The sequence below is a fragment of the Lytechinus pictus genome, unplaced genomic scaffold (genome assembly GCF_037042905.1).
Source record: "Lytechinus pictus isolate F3 Inbred unplaced genomic scaffold, Lp3.0 scaffold_19, whole genome shotgun sequence".
Classification (NCBI taxonomy): Eukaryota; Metazoa; Echinodermata; class Echinoidea; order Temnopleuroida; family Toxopneustidae; genus Lytechinus; species Lytechinus pictus.
The window spans coordinates 4,871,863-4,887,922 of NW_026974140.1; positions in this window are offsets into that span (position 1 = coordinate 4,871,863).

A 16,060-nucleotide genomic window follows, 5' to 3' on the forward strand; every position below is an offset into this window, starting at 1 on the left:
ATGATATCCAAAATACATCGTAATTTTTTATTTGTATGTTTGTTTGTTTATTGTTGTGTAATTTGCAAGAGGTATAAATAAATTTTTAATTTTGATATATATAAAACATAGTTAAATGTTATTTTGCGCGCGATGTTAAAACCAAGATTGTATTTATTTCATCATAAGTTTGCACAGCATTTAAACTATTTGATAAATATAATATTGATCATGCAACATTGTGTTTTTGTGCTTTTATTCAAGTTCCTTCTTCTTCCAATCAGACTGACTGTTCAAACGTGCATGCATTAAAGGGATGGTCCGGGCTGAAAATATTTATATCTTGATACATAGAGTAAATTTCACTGAGCAAAATGCAGACAATTTCATCAAAATCGGTTAACAAATAATTAAGTTATTGAAGTTTAAAGTTTAGCAATATTTGTGAAAACTGTCGTCTTGAATATTCATTAGGTGGGCTGATAATGTCACATTCCCACTTTCCGTTTTCTTATGTTATTACATAAACTCATATTTTTTTCATTATTTCATACTTGTGTGAATAATATGTCTCCCTTATAATGAAATAAGTTGCAGCAATAAATATCTAATATTGTATAATAAATCAGTTGTCAATCCAATTTTTCTAGTTCTTGGAGGAAAAATTTGAAGAAACCTAGTTTCATATGATAAAATAAATATGAACAAGTGGGGATGTGACATCATCAGCCCACCTAATGAATTATTCATGACGACTGTTTTCACAAAATATTGCTAAACTTTAACATTCAATAACTTTGTTATTTGTCATCCGATTTTGATGAAATTTTCGGCATTTTGCTCAGTGAATTCTACTATATTTGTTAAGCTATAAATACTTTCAGTCCGGACCATGCCTTTACTTATCTTTGCAACATGCACAATGAAACATAATTTATATACATCATTCTTAACTTTTTATATAAATTGAAACACTAAAACATTTAGGGAAAGATTGTGTAAATTAGATATTTGACAATAATTCCATTCTGGTTGCATTATTTCCTACAGGAAATTGTTACATAATCAGTTGAAAATATTACCCATACAACGAGAATTTTACAGTATACGCTGTAAATAATGTACATGATGCCCTTATGCGGCTGCTATCAATTAAAACCTTCTTCAAATGAGTAATTCTTTACTCACACCTACAGTTCATATCCTTGGTAAAGGCTGTATGTGAATATTAGGTTGGGCAGAGATGGTGAATGGCAATGACGTCAGCAGGGAAATCAATAAAATTTATCATATCATATTTAGATATGCTTTAGATATGATTCGACTCCACATTGGTCGTTGTCATTACATATAAAAATTACTTTGACTAGTAACACTAAAAACTGCTTTCACATAATACTTCGAGCTAAACCGTTTAGGTTCACCATCAGTTTGTCTAATCGCCTTTTGCTTGAATGATCACTGTTTTTTTCCCAGTTATGCAATTGTTATTTTATGAAGTAATACAATGGTCTAAATTTCAGTTCACCTCTACCTAGTTTTCAAATTTTAGAATTGATTTATTGACCAATTTGTCCACTTCGAGTTTGTTTGCGACTGCATACACTTAAAATGTTGGGCAACTTACTGTCCACTGTGTTGGGCAATGTATATCGGTGAATATATATATATATATATATATATATATATATATATATAAATGTGTAAAGTTATACACGTACAACAGCATTGGCAACTCTTTTTATTTAAATATTGTAAAGAAATGGATGAAGAGAGCAATGGTAGGCGTAGCTTAAATCAAGGTTCCCCAGAGCTATCTACCCTTTGGAAAGGGTAGATAGCTCTGGGGAACCTTGATTTAAGCTACGCATGACGAAATACCTCCATTTGATAACACTATACCCCATTTTTTCTCAATGAATTCTCTTCTCCGAATACGAAAACCATACTGCCCCAGGCATGCAATGTAATTATCAAAACACCTGTTTCTTGACCTCGGTCCGAAGATAACGCAACAGCCCGAGTGCGGTCCGGGAAAACATGTCGCCATTTTTTATTCACTTACTTTCCTTATTTCGAGGTTGATTTTCTTCGTTCGAAATTGAAAATGGGCTAGCATTGAATTTCTGAATACAATATGCCTTTGAAAACGTGATTAAATATCGAATACAATAATTTAATTCCGAAGGTCCTTCTACAGGCAGAGAAGCCTTACGTAATACACAGCTGTTGTTTATCATTTCGTCCTTGGCTCAACGCTCCTAATCTGGCCTGTGGGGATTACCTGGCCAAGCGGGGTTGATCAGGCGGGTGTTTCATAAAGCTGTTCGTAAGTTAAGAGCGACTGCATGGTGATCATGTCTTGCGGTAAATGGTACAAACCATTGGCGATGATCACCAGTCGTTGTTAAAGTCGCTCTTAACTTACGAACAGCTTTATGAAACGACCCCCAGGGCTTGGAAATGATGTTTTAGATTTTCAAATGCAAAATGGGGTGAAATACCGCAGTTTGCCATCTGATCTGCGGTCCGTTTTCAAACGGGGGTAAGACGTAATGGCCTACCATTGTTCTCTTCATCCATTTCTTTACAATATATATATATATATATATATATATTCTGGGCAATTATTATCCGATTGAGCAAATTTATTACTCAATTATTAGTTTTAATCACCCAATTTGGGCAGATTTTAACCAATAGTTGTGTGGAAAATATGTTGCCCAGGGTTGGTTAAAATTTGGACATTTTTTGCCCAACTATTGTAAGAGTGCATGGGGAATCTACGATTTCAAAACCTAGTCCATGTCGCTGGATATTTTCTCCTTAACCTCCCCAACGCTGCATTTTCCCAAAATTAGAAGATCGAGAGTCGTGGATGAGAAATTTGTAGCTCTTTAATATTAATGTACTTGGTTGGAAATAATCATTAGTCAATCATATCAGTGGGTTTTGATACACCTAATTGACAGTGACTGTGATGTACACAAACTTAGACCATCTGTGATGTAGGATGAAGCCCACTAGGCATTTGGTAATGGGGGATTTAGACCAATCGTAGCCCCTCCTCTACTCACACGCACCCTGACACCCTTACACGCTCTTTAAAAAAAATTAATACACAAGTGCAAACCTTGTTACCAAGAATGCGTATAGCATTTCCATTTATTTGAATGCAGGATAAAAGAGCATCATCGATTAAATGCCTTGCTCATGGGAATAGGTGCTGCAGCAGGGGATCGAACCCCGGACTTTTCATGTATAGTCAGGCGCCTTAAACCACTCTGCTACGGCACCTCCACACCTTACACACACTCCCCCACACACACCTTCCCTTAACTCCCCCTTTACCCAGACACTATATGCATGCGCACATCAACGAGCTCACTTTTCGGCGTTTAATCCTCATAGTGACCTTCGCAAATCGCTTCGTATGGGGACTTCTGTTTACTCGTTTGGAGACATACATGTACATATACTCACTATTAAATCTTACTGCTATATCAGGGCCTACTCTCCGATATTCCGCATATTGTTTAAGATTTTCCCTGTTGCAGTGGTCATGATACGGCAAATCTGAGCTCAAGTAAGATGGCTAGGAAGACTTTCATCATCCTTTTCACACTAGTGATCTTTTTATTTGTCACAGGTGAGTTTGATTACAAAAGGAACTATTGCAGAGCGAATCTGAATCCAAAATGAAATACTTTTATTGGATACTTATACTTATATTTTGCTCAAACCTCGAAGTGTACGTCGAATGATTTTGAAAATAAGAAATAAGGATTTTCAAAATTATTCGGCGTACACTTCGAAGTTTCACGACGACGTTACAAGAAGTGTTGGCAAACCTGAAAAGTACCGAATGTATAGCTGCCTTTTCTATTTTCTGCTTCTAGTGCCTGGAAAAGTTATATTAGAATTCAGGTCTTGCCTAAAGAATTCCATCGTTGTACTATACATCATTGGAGAGCCTGTGCTCTTTTACGTTTGTCGCATGAAAAGGTAATACATTAAAAACTCCCAACCCTATTCTTTTCCCCGGTTCTTTTCTTTGACAAAGCGCTGAAGAACTGTATAACTGTGTGGCGTCGCGCAAAAACCAGACTATTGGTGAGAGACAATAAATGCGCTAGGACGTCATTTAAATACGCGTGTCATCAAACTTTTGTCTGGCGCGCGTCGCGAGGAAAAACAAAACAAACAACCCGCGGGAAATAAAAAAAAAATGTCAGGCGCATTTTTATTTTTCAGAACTGTGGATATCGGCTCGATATATTTGGTGGCGGGTTCGGATACATGTTGATTGAATTTATTTCCCTTGGCTGAAATCCATGAAGGTAAGTTAAATTATGTTGCAGTTTGAGTTGTTTTGTTAAATTCATTGATAATTGCGATGCGAGGAAACATGGCAACTAAACAAGTGAATGTGAATTTTGTGTTGCGTGTTTATGTGGATCTATCGAGAGAGAGCTTTTTTAGGAACGACTTTAAACGTCAAATTACATGCGACTGCTGCAGCGATTCGCGGTATTTGTCCGGGACTTTGACTGCCTTTTTAAGATCTAACTTATGTATGCCTAGGCTATTAACTAGATCTAGATCTGCACCTACTTAGATAGGCCTTCGTTACATACTTGTAACCATTTAAGTTAAATCTATCACATGCAACAAGTTTGTAAAAATGTATACCGTAAGGGCACTAGTATTCAACCCGTTTGGAGAGTTTCCTCAAATATATAGAAATATAGAATTTACCTGAATTTCAGACCTGTCTTATTTCCAAGAGCAAATGCTGGTTATTCTTTTTCCGTTATTTTTTTCTTCAACCAGTTGACTGTGTGCGCGGGCGATCGAATTATACGGCGACGGATTTTGGTACTAGTATTCAACCCGTCGGCACTAGTATTCAACCTAGCGATGAAAGATGGCCCTGTCTCTCAATCTGCCCTTGTCCCATCCGACTATGGACTAGACCATTTGAGATGAGACCAAACAGGGAATTAATCAAAGCCAGAGACTTACATAGATCTAGATCTAATTTAGCAATCTAAACCCTTTTGAGATTTGCTATCAATCCTCACTAGGTTGAATACTAGTACCATTCAGTGCAAAAGGCCATCGCCGCATAATTCGATCCTCCGCGCATACAGTCGACAGATTGACAAAGAAAATATCGACAACAGATTACCCTGGAAATAACAAAGGTGTGAAATTAAGATAAATTCCCTATTTCTAAATATTTTGGGGAATATGTCGAAATCTTTGAATTATGCCAGGTTGAATACTAGTACCCATACGGTATAAAAAAAAATCAAAATTGGACAAGGAGTAAAAGAGCTATGATAATTTAAAGATATGGATTTCGGTGAAACAGTTCTATGCATGTTTTTATGAATTTACTTGACAAACTGATGCAAAGATGTCTCACCTTGTTACATGAAATTATGTTTGTTCTATCCCCCCCCCTCCAAGACTAGATATTAATTAACGCAAAAAGGTGACATATCATTCACACACGCGTATGACCAAATAAAATAAGTATGATTTCATGTTTTGTTATAAGAAAAGTTAAAGTGGGATGTCATCATCAGCCCATCTAACGAATATTTATTAAGACGTGCATATAACTGTTTTTTATAATGCATGAAAAACCCTTTTAGATCTAGTTGTTATCAGATTTTGATGAAATTTGCAGCATTTGCTTACATTTGATGAAATTATTTTCAGCTCGGAGTACCCTTTTAAATCGGTTAATTATGGACATTTTTCAAATCCCCTCTCCTAACAAATTCTTATTTGTCGGACTTCTAATTTCATTTTTTTTTTTTTTCGGAGGGGATGGGGTCTATTTGGTATGAGCTTCACCAAAGCTGTGCAAATGATATCGAAATTATAACTAGAAAACAGATTGTCACAATTTATAAGAAATTTATTCAAAAATAACAATATATTTTGGGGGCGGTTCGGAGGGTATTTCTTATTTTTTCTACAATCTGGTCGAGCTACATTACATGAGGTTCGCCAACTTTCTACACAAAATCATTCAATATTAAAAAAAAAATGAAAAGACATATTTTTGAAAATAAAAAAAAATTATAGTTTTAATTTTTTTTAAAGTTTTTTTTCTTAAGTAGTGTTTTTTTAAAATTAAACTTTAACTCTGAAAATGTATTAACTAATTGGCCTTGTTTTCTTTCGTTGTGTTAAACATGTTAAAGGCACGGGATCTACAAAGCAACTGTATTAGTGCAGTGAGGACAAGACATCTCAGAACCAACATACAGCTGACATCAGCCCTTCAAGAAGTACTTTAAGACTCTGATATGGGATTCACCATTACCACAGCTTCAGGTAGCTTTCCATGCTTTATCCATATTCTATATGGAAATAGTGTGCCAGTTTTGACTTTATCATGTCAGTTGTAACCGATTTTTCCACGAATTAATTGCCGTTTTATAAGATATTGTTTAAAAATCAATTTTACCACTATTAGTACATGAAATCTAGAATTATGGAAAATATAAAAAATATAAAACGATAAAAACAATAAAAAATGAAAAAAAATATAGAATTTGGATAAAGGCTCATGCAGAGAAAGCTTTTTGCAAGTGATATATCAAAAATAAACATTTAAATATGAACATCTCATGAATTTTGGAGGGATTTTTTTACCCAACAATAGTTAAATCTTATTATTTTTGGTAGAAAAATATGACATCAGGGAGTACTTCCACCTTTATTAGAAATACAAGTAACATTTACACAAAGCCAAAGAGTGAAAAGTTAATGTATTTTAAATATCATGTTGTTGATAAATGTCCATGAATCATGAAGAAATGAGAGTGTAATGTAACTGTTTTTATAACACATTAATATCGGTGAACTTTTCAATTGCATTCATCAAACATGTAGATTTGAGTCATCGGAACGTGGCATTTTTAAGACTGGAACATTGAAGAAAGCAAACAATGCAGAGGAAGAAAATAATTCCCTTTGGTGAACCCTGCTGACATAGTCTCTCAGATACTCCCAGATAAGCTATCAACTGGATTTTCCAAATAGAGGGAATATGATATATGGAAAGATCTTAGATGAGGACAAGGCACCTCGCGGCCTCCCCGGTAGGAGAGGAAATTGAACAATGAATACATGTTTTACTTTGAATGAACAAACTCTGAAGTTTTTCGATAAAAAAATTAAACTTAATTTGTAACGTTTGCTAACCCATTAGAAGGATGTCATTGTAGAAAATTTAAATGTGGTAAGTTTGCTGCTGTATTAAGAACTTTGTGATAATGTTAAACACACACACTAAGGAGAGATTATCGTGTTTTATATAATTTTAGTGCAAATTTGGACAGTGGAGAGCGATGCACATTCCTGAGTTTTGCTAATACTGCTGCATAGAAGAGAGTAAATGTATGTAGTCTCTTCCATATCAAGAATTAAATTCTGATATTATTTTTTTATTCAAGCATAAGATGTTTACAATGCATATCATTACACACGTGTACAGAGTGTAGCAGAGAAAAGATGACTATGTATTTGTGAGTATTTGTTAGGTATAATACCTGTCGTATTGATATGTGGAGCCAAGTTTTTATGCACAGTTTTATTCTTCTTTTCAAACGAAGTGACCTAAAAAAATCCTTCAGTGATCCAGATAATTTGGCAGCAATTTGTGAAAAAAAAATTCATGACTACCCCATCCCTAAAAAGAAACCAAATGTGGCCCATTTCATTAAATGTTGATATGATCCCTTGCTCGAATGAAAACTACCATGAAAACAGTGAACCTTCTGCTTCCTGATTCGCTAGTTCAATGAAAGTTGATGTTTCATCAAGAGTTGCTGTCATATTAAATCTTTATGAAATGTAACTCGCATCAGCTTTTCACTATTGTGTATTGCCACCGAAAAAACTTGGTTTTGCAAAATTGAATTTTGTTTGTGGTTATTTTCCAAAGCTTAAGCATGATTTTTTTTAGATTTTACTTTGTGAGAAAGTGAAGTATGGACAAACAGCAAGGTGGTGTCTCTTTTTTTTTTGGGGGGGGGGGTTAAGGGCAGGGACAAATCTAGGATGGAGGTGGGCAGGTGCTTTGGCTCCACTTTTTTTCCCCAGAACGCATGTATAAACATGTAAAAAATTACCATTTGATTGTGATTTTTTTTGCATGGACAGCCCCTCCCATTTGCAAAAAATGATCTGCGGCACCTGTGGGGGTGGGCACCCCCCCAAAAAAATGATAAGCTGCCCCCCCCAACAACAACAAAAATCAGATGAATAACCCAACCCCATCTTCCCCTGGTCATTGGATCTGGGAACCTCCTCCCATGTTAAAACTACGCGCTATGACGAACTATATATACAGTATGACAAATAGTCTCAATAAGGGTTTTTTTGCATGTAATGTGAGTGTGTGGGTGTGGGTTCTAGTGTGGGTTTGATTGAATATGTAGAATAATTTGTTTTATTGTATTCGCCTAGCTGTGTATATATAAAAATTATGTCTGCACTACAAAAGATCACCTCGCCTATGCCAGGTATGTTGGGCGTTACAAAAGAACCAACATTTCCCTATCATGAAAAGATGAATAATAAGCCCGACTACCATGACGACCCATACAGCCAGGCAGGGGGGGGGGGGTACCCCTGATTCAATTGGCCATATCTCTAATTTAAATATGAATTAGACTCTAATATTTTGTATACACATTGTACATATGTCCATGTACCAGAAAACATAAAAAAAACAAAATCCAAAATTTCACCTATAATACCCATTTTCCCAGGATGGCCCACATATAATAACAGGCTATTGCGATAAACCATGAATATTCATAATCAGTGCCATGTGAAATCATGGTACTTTGACCATGTTGACTTTGTGGAGTTTTTCTTAACCATTGATGGTTGAGTTAATTGCCAACGGTACATAATATACCGACATAAAGATAAATCAGGTAAAGTCAGTACTTAAGGGGATGATCCAGGCTGTATATATTTATATCTCAATAAACAGAGTAAAACTCACAAAGCAAAAATGCTGAAAATTTGATCAAAATCGGATCACAAATAACGAAAATATTGAATTTTAAAGATTTGCATTATTCCTGTGAAACAGTTCTAGGCATGTCTTTATGTCTTTATTCATTAGGTGGGCTGATGATGTCATATCCCCATTTGTTCATTTGTATTTTTTCTTTTTGTATTTTATGATATGAAATTAGGTTTATTAAAAAAACTTTCTCCCAAGAACTAAAACAATTGGATTGACAACTGATCAAGTGCATTAGTTATTTATTGCCGCAACTTATTTCATCATAATGGAGACACATCATTTACACATGTATGAAAAAATGAAAAATTATGATTTCATGTAATAACATTAGAAAAAAGGAAATTGGGGATGTGACATTATCAGCCCACCTAAAGAATATTCATGACGATGTGCATATAACTGTTTTTACAAAATATTGATAAACTTTAAAATTCATTAACTTCGTTTATCCGATTTAGATGAAATTTTCAGCATTTTGCTTTGTGAATTTTACTCTATTTATTTAGATATAAATATTTTCAACCCGGACCATCTCTTTAAATCACAATGAAGCCAACAAATCCCCCATCAGACCATTTAGGCACGGTAGGTTCGTTTCGGTTCAGAGAGTCACCAAACGGGAACAACACTGCTAGACAGGAGACAACAAAAACACAATGAGCGTACATATGACATGTATGGGGTTGGGGGTGGGAGCTATGAAATAAACAAAATAAAGGCAGCATGGGCAACATTGGGCAACATTTGTAAAATGCAAAAGTTAAGAAGACTTAATTTCAAGGAACAATATAAGAAGAATACACATGCATGATACTTTCCTTTGGCGTCTTACCCAACATATCCACGAACCAAGGTGACTACATGTCTTGGTCATTTACGGCCATTTACCGCACTGTTAAAAATAATTAAAACAACGCTGTTAACTATGTGAATCGCACAAACAGTTTAAACAAGTGTTTAAAATCTTAGCGGTGGACATATTCATTTACTCAGGAGGTTTCCGGAGGAGTATCTTCCCGGCTTTTTATTGGGGAGTAATTAATAACATAGAAAATAACTAAACAAACATGTGGGAAAGAATCACCACAGTAAATCCAAATTGAGGACTGAAATTATATAACCTATATAAAGAGAATCACCTGGAAGGTCGAATAAATTGTAATGAATTGAGATTGTCCTTTCTTCTCTTCTCTGCTTCTTGGTTTTATCGACACAACAACATACAGATAATACAAACATATCGATTGTGCATTATACATATCGTATATATATTTACTATGTGGAAGCGGGTATGCATGAGAGGATTTGTGATACGCATGCGTGCGTGTGTGTATGACATCACCGATGATTTTGGTATCGTGCACAGAATTGTCCAAAATATTAGGTAAATCATTTATAAAGATGACAAAGAGAATGGGTCCTAACACGCTCCCTTGCGGAATTCAGCTGCTTACATGACTCCAATCAGAACTTTCACAGTTGATAGTCACTCTCTGTTCCCTTCCTGTTACAAAGGCTCTTATCCAAGCATGTAATTTTCCAACTATACCGTATGACGTTAATTTCTTGAGAAGCCTCTCATGAGGAACAGAGTCAAATGCTTCACAAAAGTCTAGTAAATAAATGACATCAATTGGAATTCCAGCATCAAGTTTGCGTGTTATTTCTTCCATTGCACATAAGAGTTGTGTCATACAGGACCGATTTCGAGTAAATCCATGTTAACAGTTTGAAAGTAAACAATGATCCATCATATGTTGCATCACTGTATCACGAATTAAACTTTCCATCAGTTTTCCAACCACTGAAGTTAAACTTATTGGTCTATAGTTTTCACTGTTCTTCTTACGTCCTTTTTTGTGTAGTGGAGTTATGTTACCGACTTTCCAATCACCAGGAAGCATGCCTTCATCAAATGACTTCTTAAAGATGATTTGTAGTGGAACAGAAATGGAACGTGCAGTTTCCTTCAACAGACTTGGATGCATTTCGTCTGGAACTGGAGATTTGCTTCCATTCAGTTTAAGAACTTTCTTTTCTACCTTTTCTCTAGTAATAATTACATCTTATAGTGGTGGACCAGAGTATTGCCAATTTATATCTGGCATAAAATACAAATTCTCATTGACAAAAACGCTTGAAAAGAAGTCATTAAGAAGTTTTGCCTTTTCTGTGTCTGAACTTATGACTTTTCCCTCTGAGTTTACTAGATCACTTATTCCAGGTCTTTATTTTATTTTCCTGTTGGCATACTTCAAAAATCTTTTCGGGTTTGAGGCTACCTCCTTAGCTAGTGATCCTTCATACTCAATACAGTCCTGTCTGGTAACTTGTCTCAAATGATTACGCATCCTTGCGTATTTAGCATGATCACTAATAATTTCAGTGTTTGAATACATCTTCCATGCTTTTTTCTTCTTGCTGGATAACCTCGATGCCTCTTTTGATATATATGGGCTCCTACGTTGCTTCGAGTCTCTTTTCTGGCAAGGAGGCACACATTCCTGATCAAAAGTAAGGAATATATCTTTGAAGAGTTTCCAGGCATCGCAGCATGTCCTCAGTGTCTACTAAAAGTTCACTCCACTTAATATCACTGAGAAGATAATTGAGTTTCTCATAATCTCCTTTGTCTAGTTTCAACTTTTATGACTTTGTTATGGCTCTTTTTTCTCCAGAAACTTTCAAGTCAACAACAATGCAACAATGTTTTTTTTTTTTTCTAATGGAGGCAGCGCATCTAAGTTTTTAATCATGTCTTCTGTGTTTGTAATAACGAGGTCTAAAACACTAGGATTTTGCCCTTGTCTAAATCTTGTATATTCAGAAAACATGTTGAAATAATTACGAGTCTTGAAGAGCATCTACAAAATGTTTAGCCTGGTTGTCACCTAACCCTCCGAAATACCATGAATTCCAGTCTATTTCGGGAAAATTAAAGTCACCAGTGATAAAAATAGCTGTGTCTTTGTTTTCAGACAGTTGTCTCAGATAATTATTCAACAATATATTATTTTCTATAGCACTCGATGGGCTTCGATATACAAGAAGCTTCAGATTCCCTTGTAGAGTTATCATACACCATGATTTAAACATATCCACTTCAATCACTTTGGCGTAGACATTGCGTATATCAAAACTCCACGAGAATTGCACTTGCTCTTTTCAAGGTTTCGAAATATATTAAATCCATGTATATTAAATGAAGTCAGACTTGATTCTGTTACAGAAGATTTAGGTTTTGCTTCAGTCACCAAAATAAATACCAATATTCAAGTTATGCACAATGATCTCCAACTCAATCATATTATTAGATAAGGAGTCTGCATTTGTATATAGAATTTTCAAATCGTTTCCAGTTTCAAATTCCACTGAATTGTCATAAACTGAACATTTACTCTCCTGTAGTCAACACTCACCGAGGTCAACTCCTCCTATTGCTCCTTCTAACCTTGACTCATCTGTTAAAACTTGTCCATCTTTTGGTTGCTGAGTGCTGGGTCGCACTTCTTGTATGTCTTCTGACGGTTGGAAGCTGGATTGAACATCCTCTTTCGTCTGCTTATCCTTCGTCTGCCGGGAGGAGGAATGTGCCACATTCTCTGTACGCTTCTGCTTGTGTTTCACATCAATATTGTAAGTGACTAATCTTCCTCTACGAATCGTCAAGTTTTCTTCACCCTCCTCACGTCCCCTCTTGAGCTCTTAAAATGATACACAAAAAACATTTAGAAAAAGATGGTTTACAATAATGACTATAATTTCATTCTGGTTGCATTATTTCCTATAGGAAATTGTTGAATAGTGACTTTCGGCTCAGTGCTATCAATTAAGAATTTTGTGGAAAACCTTCAAAGGAGTTATTTTCACTCACGCCTTCAGTTCATAGCCTTGGTAAAAGCCTTATAGATGAATATTAGGGTGGGGCAGACATGGTGAATGGCAATGCATTCAGCATGGACATCAATAAGATTTACCATATTATCCTAATTTGATATGATTTTATACGACCATAATGATTTGACTCCACATTGGTCGTTGTCATTAAAAAGTTACTTTGACTAGTAACACTAACAAGTGGAGCGCCTCTGGCAGTCTCATCTGCATCACGCGATTCAATATAGCAGCATTGCTGACTTTGAAAACTACTATAAAATCATTTTTCACAAAAAAACACCATTCATATAATGATGAAATACTACATTCATTGACATTAAATGGCATTTGACCTTGATCATGCGACCTAAGACGTGTCAGTGATAATTGATTACCCGTACAGTATATCCACATTTTATAAACTATATCTATAAACTTTGAAAGTTATGACAGTAATCTAATAATTGCCTTAAAAATGGCCAAAGTTCAATGACCTTAAATGACCTTTGACTTTGGTCATGTGACCTGAACTCACATGAGATGTTCAGTGATACTTAATTACTCTTATGTCCAAGTTTCATGAACTAGACTAATACACTTACAGAGTTTCGATGGTAATTCAACAAATACCCCCAACATGGCCAAAGTTCAATGACCTTAAATGACCTTTGACTTTGGTAATGTGACCTGAACTCACATGAGATGTTTAGTGATACTTAATTACTCTTATGTCCAAGTTTCATGAACTAGACTAATACACTTACATAGTTTCGATGGTAATTCAACAAATACCCCCAACATGGCCAAAGTTCATTGACCTTAAATGACATTTGACCTTGGTCATGTGACCTGAAACTCGCACAGGATGTTCACTAATACGTGATTACTCTTATATATGTCCAAGTTTCATGAATCAGATCCATAAACTTTCAAAGTTATGATGGTAATTCAACAGATACTCCAGCATGGCCAAAGTTCATTGAACTTTTACCTTGGTCATGTGACCTGAAATTCACACGGGATGTTGAGTGATACTTGATTACTCTTATGTCCAAATTTAATGAACTAGACCAATAAACTTTCAAAGTTATTATGAAATTCAACAAATACCCCCAACATGGCCAACGTTTATTGATCCTTAATGACCTTTGACCTTGTTAATGTGACCTGAAACTCAAGCAGGATATCCAAGTTCATGAACTAGGTCAATATACTTTCTAAGTTATGCTGTCATTTCAAAAACTCAACCTTCGGTTAAGATTTGGTGTTGACGCCGCCGCCGCCGTCGGAAAAGCGGCGCCTAGGCAGGTGAGACAAAAGCGGCACCTATGCAGGTGAGACAAAAACCGTTTTCACATAATATTTCGAGCTGAACCTATTTGGTCCACCAACAGTTTGTCTAATCGCCTTTTGCTTGAATGATCACTGGGTTTGTTACCTGATCCAATACAACGGACTCTGGTGGAGACTTTGGTAGTGAAAGTATGATACAGTTTTATTATACAGGCCAGGCAGGTCAACCAACAGGCATGGTATCCATGTTGCGGGAGGTGTATGAAGTGCTTAGATATCAATACTGATATCGTAACATCCCCCTTCTTCTGATAAGATTGAGAATTTCAAATTTCAATGATATTGTTTTCAAACAATACTTTTGGTAGTCTGCAAATTTTGGTAATTTGGCTTAGTTATGATATATCACATGAGAATATAGAAATTGTTTGGTTTGTGAGAATAATATCAATTTGTGATAAACTGTATGCATCTTCAATTTTACATAACTTAAATCTTGTGCAAAACTGAAGATAATTTGGATAAGCGGATTGATCCTGAAATCAATTTTTCCAAACAATAAGTTTTGGCTATAGTGTCTTTTTGATAATTTCGTAAACAATTTCTTGACATACCAAAAATAATGTACAATGATTATACATGCATATAATAAACTTTTAAACTACACTAATGTCTTCAGTGTTGTTCTTCTTTCTTCTCTTTCTCTTCTTTGTTTGAGAGTTTAGAGTGTTCATAATGTACAATCTTCAAACATGAATCTCTATGGTTTGCGAATAGTGCGTCCAGATCTCGTAGTTTGTGAGTATGTCTGTTGAGATTGATTATCGTTAGAGTTGGACATTGGTGTTCGTTGGACGTTGTCTTCCTCTGGTTGAGTTTCTGTGGTGTGGTCTTCGTCGAACCTCACACGCTTCGGAGTTGGGTTGGTGGATAGAACTTCCCTCAAGTGAGATCTATTTCTCCTCAAGATTCCTCCGTTCGGCGTTGAAACTTCGTAGGATCGAGGTTCTTCACAGACCTTGGATACCTTGGCTGGTATCCAAGTGTTGTCTCTTGGATGCAGAACCCTCACTGGCTGTCCTACATGCAGTGGTGGCAGATCAGAACTTGCATGTCGATCATGCACTTCCTTCATTTTGTCTTGCCTATTCAAGAGAAACTCGGTGCAGCAGAATCTCTCGAAAGATAGTGACTTGGCAATGTGGTTCTGATGGGTCTTCCAATCAACATCTCTGCTGGTGATCTCAAGTTATTGTCAACTGGTGTTGCTCTCATGTGCATCATGGCTAGTTGACTGTCTTGGCCAGTCTGAGAACACTTTGTCAACAGATTCTTGATTGTACGAACCATTCTCTCAGCTAATCCGTTGGATCTTGGATAGTGCGGTGAAGAAGTGATGTGCTTGATATTCCATTTCTTGCACATGTCTTGGAATGGTTTCCCGACAAATTGTGGACCGTTGTCGGACACAATCTCTTCTGGGTGATGGCATTGATGTGAAAGCTTCTACCTTGCTCGGATCTGGGAAGATACCTGATCAAGTGTACTTGGAACCAAATAAGTTGGTAGCTTCCTTCTTGATCGTACACTTGGAGCTGTTGAACACTAAGCCTTCTTGCTTTGCTGTCTCCATGAGTAAGTAGAGATTCCTATCGTGTTCCTCTTCCGTTCTTCTTACGATCACTATGTCATCTGCGATGCATATGCAGCCTGGCACATTTTGGACGATCCTATCCATATGCTGCTGGAAGATATCCTGACTAGTACATAACCCAAACGGTAGTCTTTGGAAGCAGTACCTTCCAAATGGTGTACGGAATGTGGTGAGATCCTGGCACTCCTCTG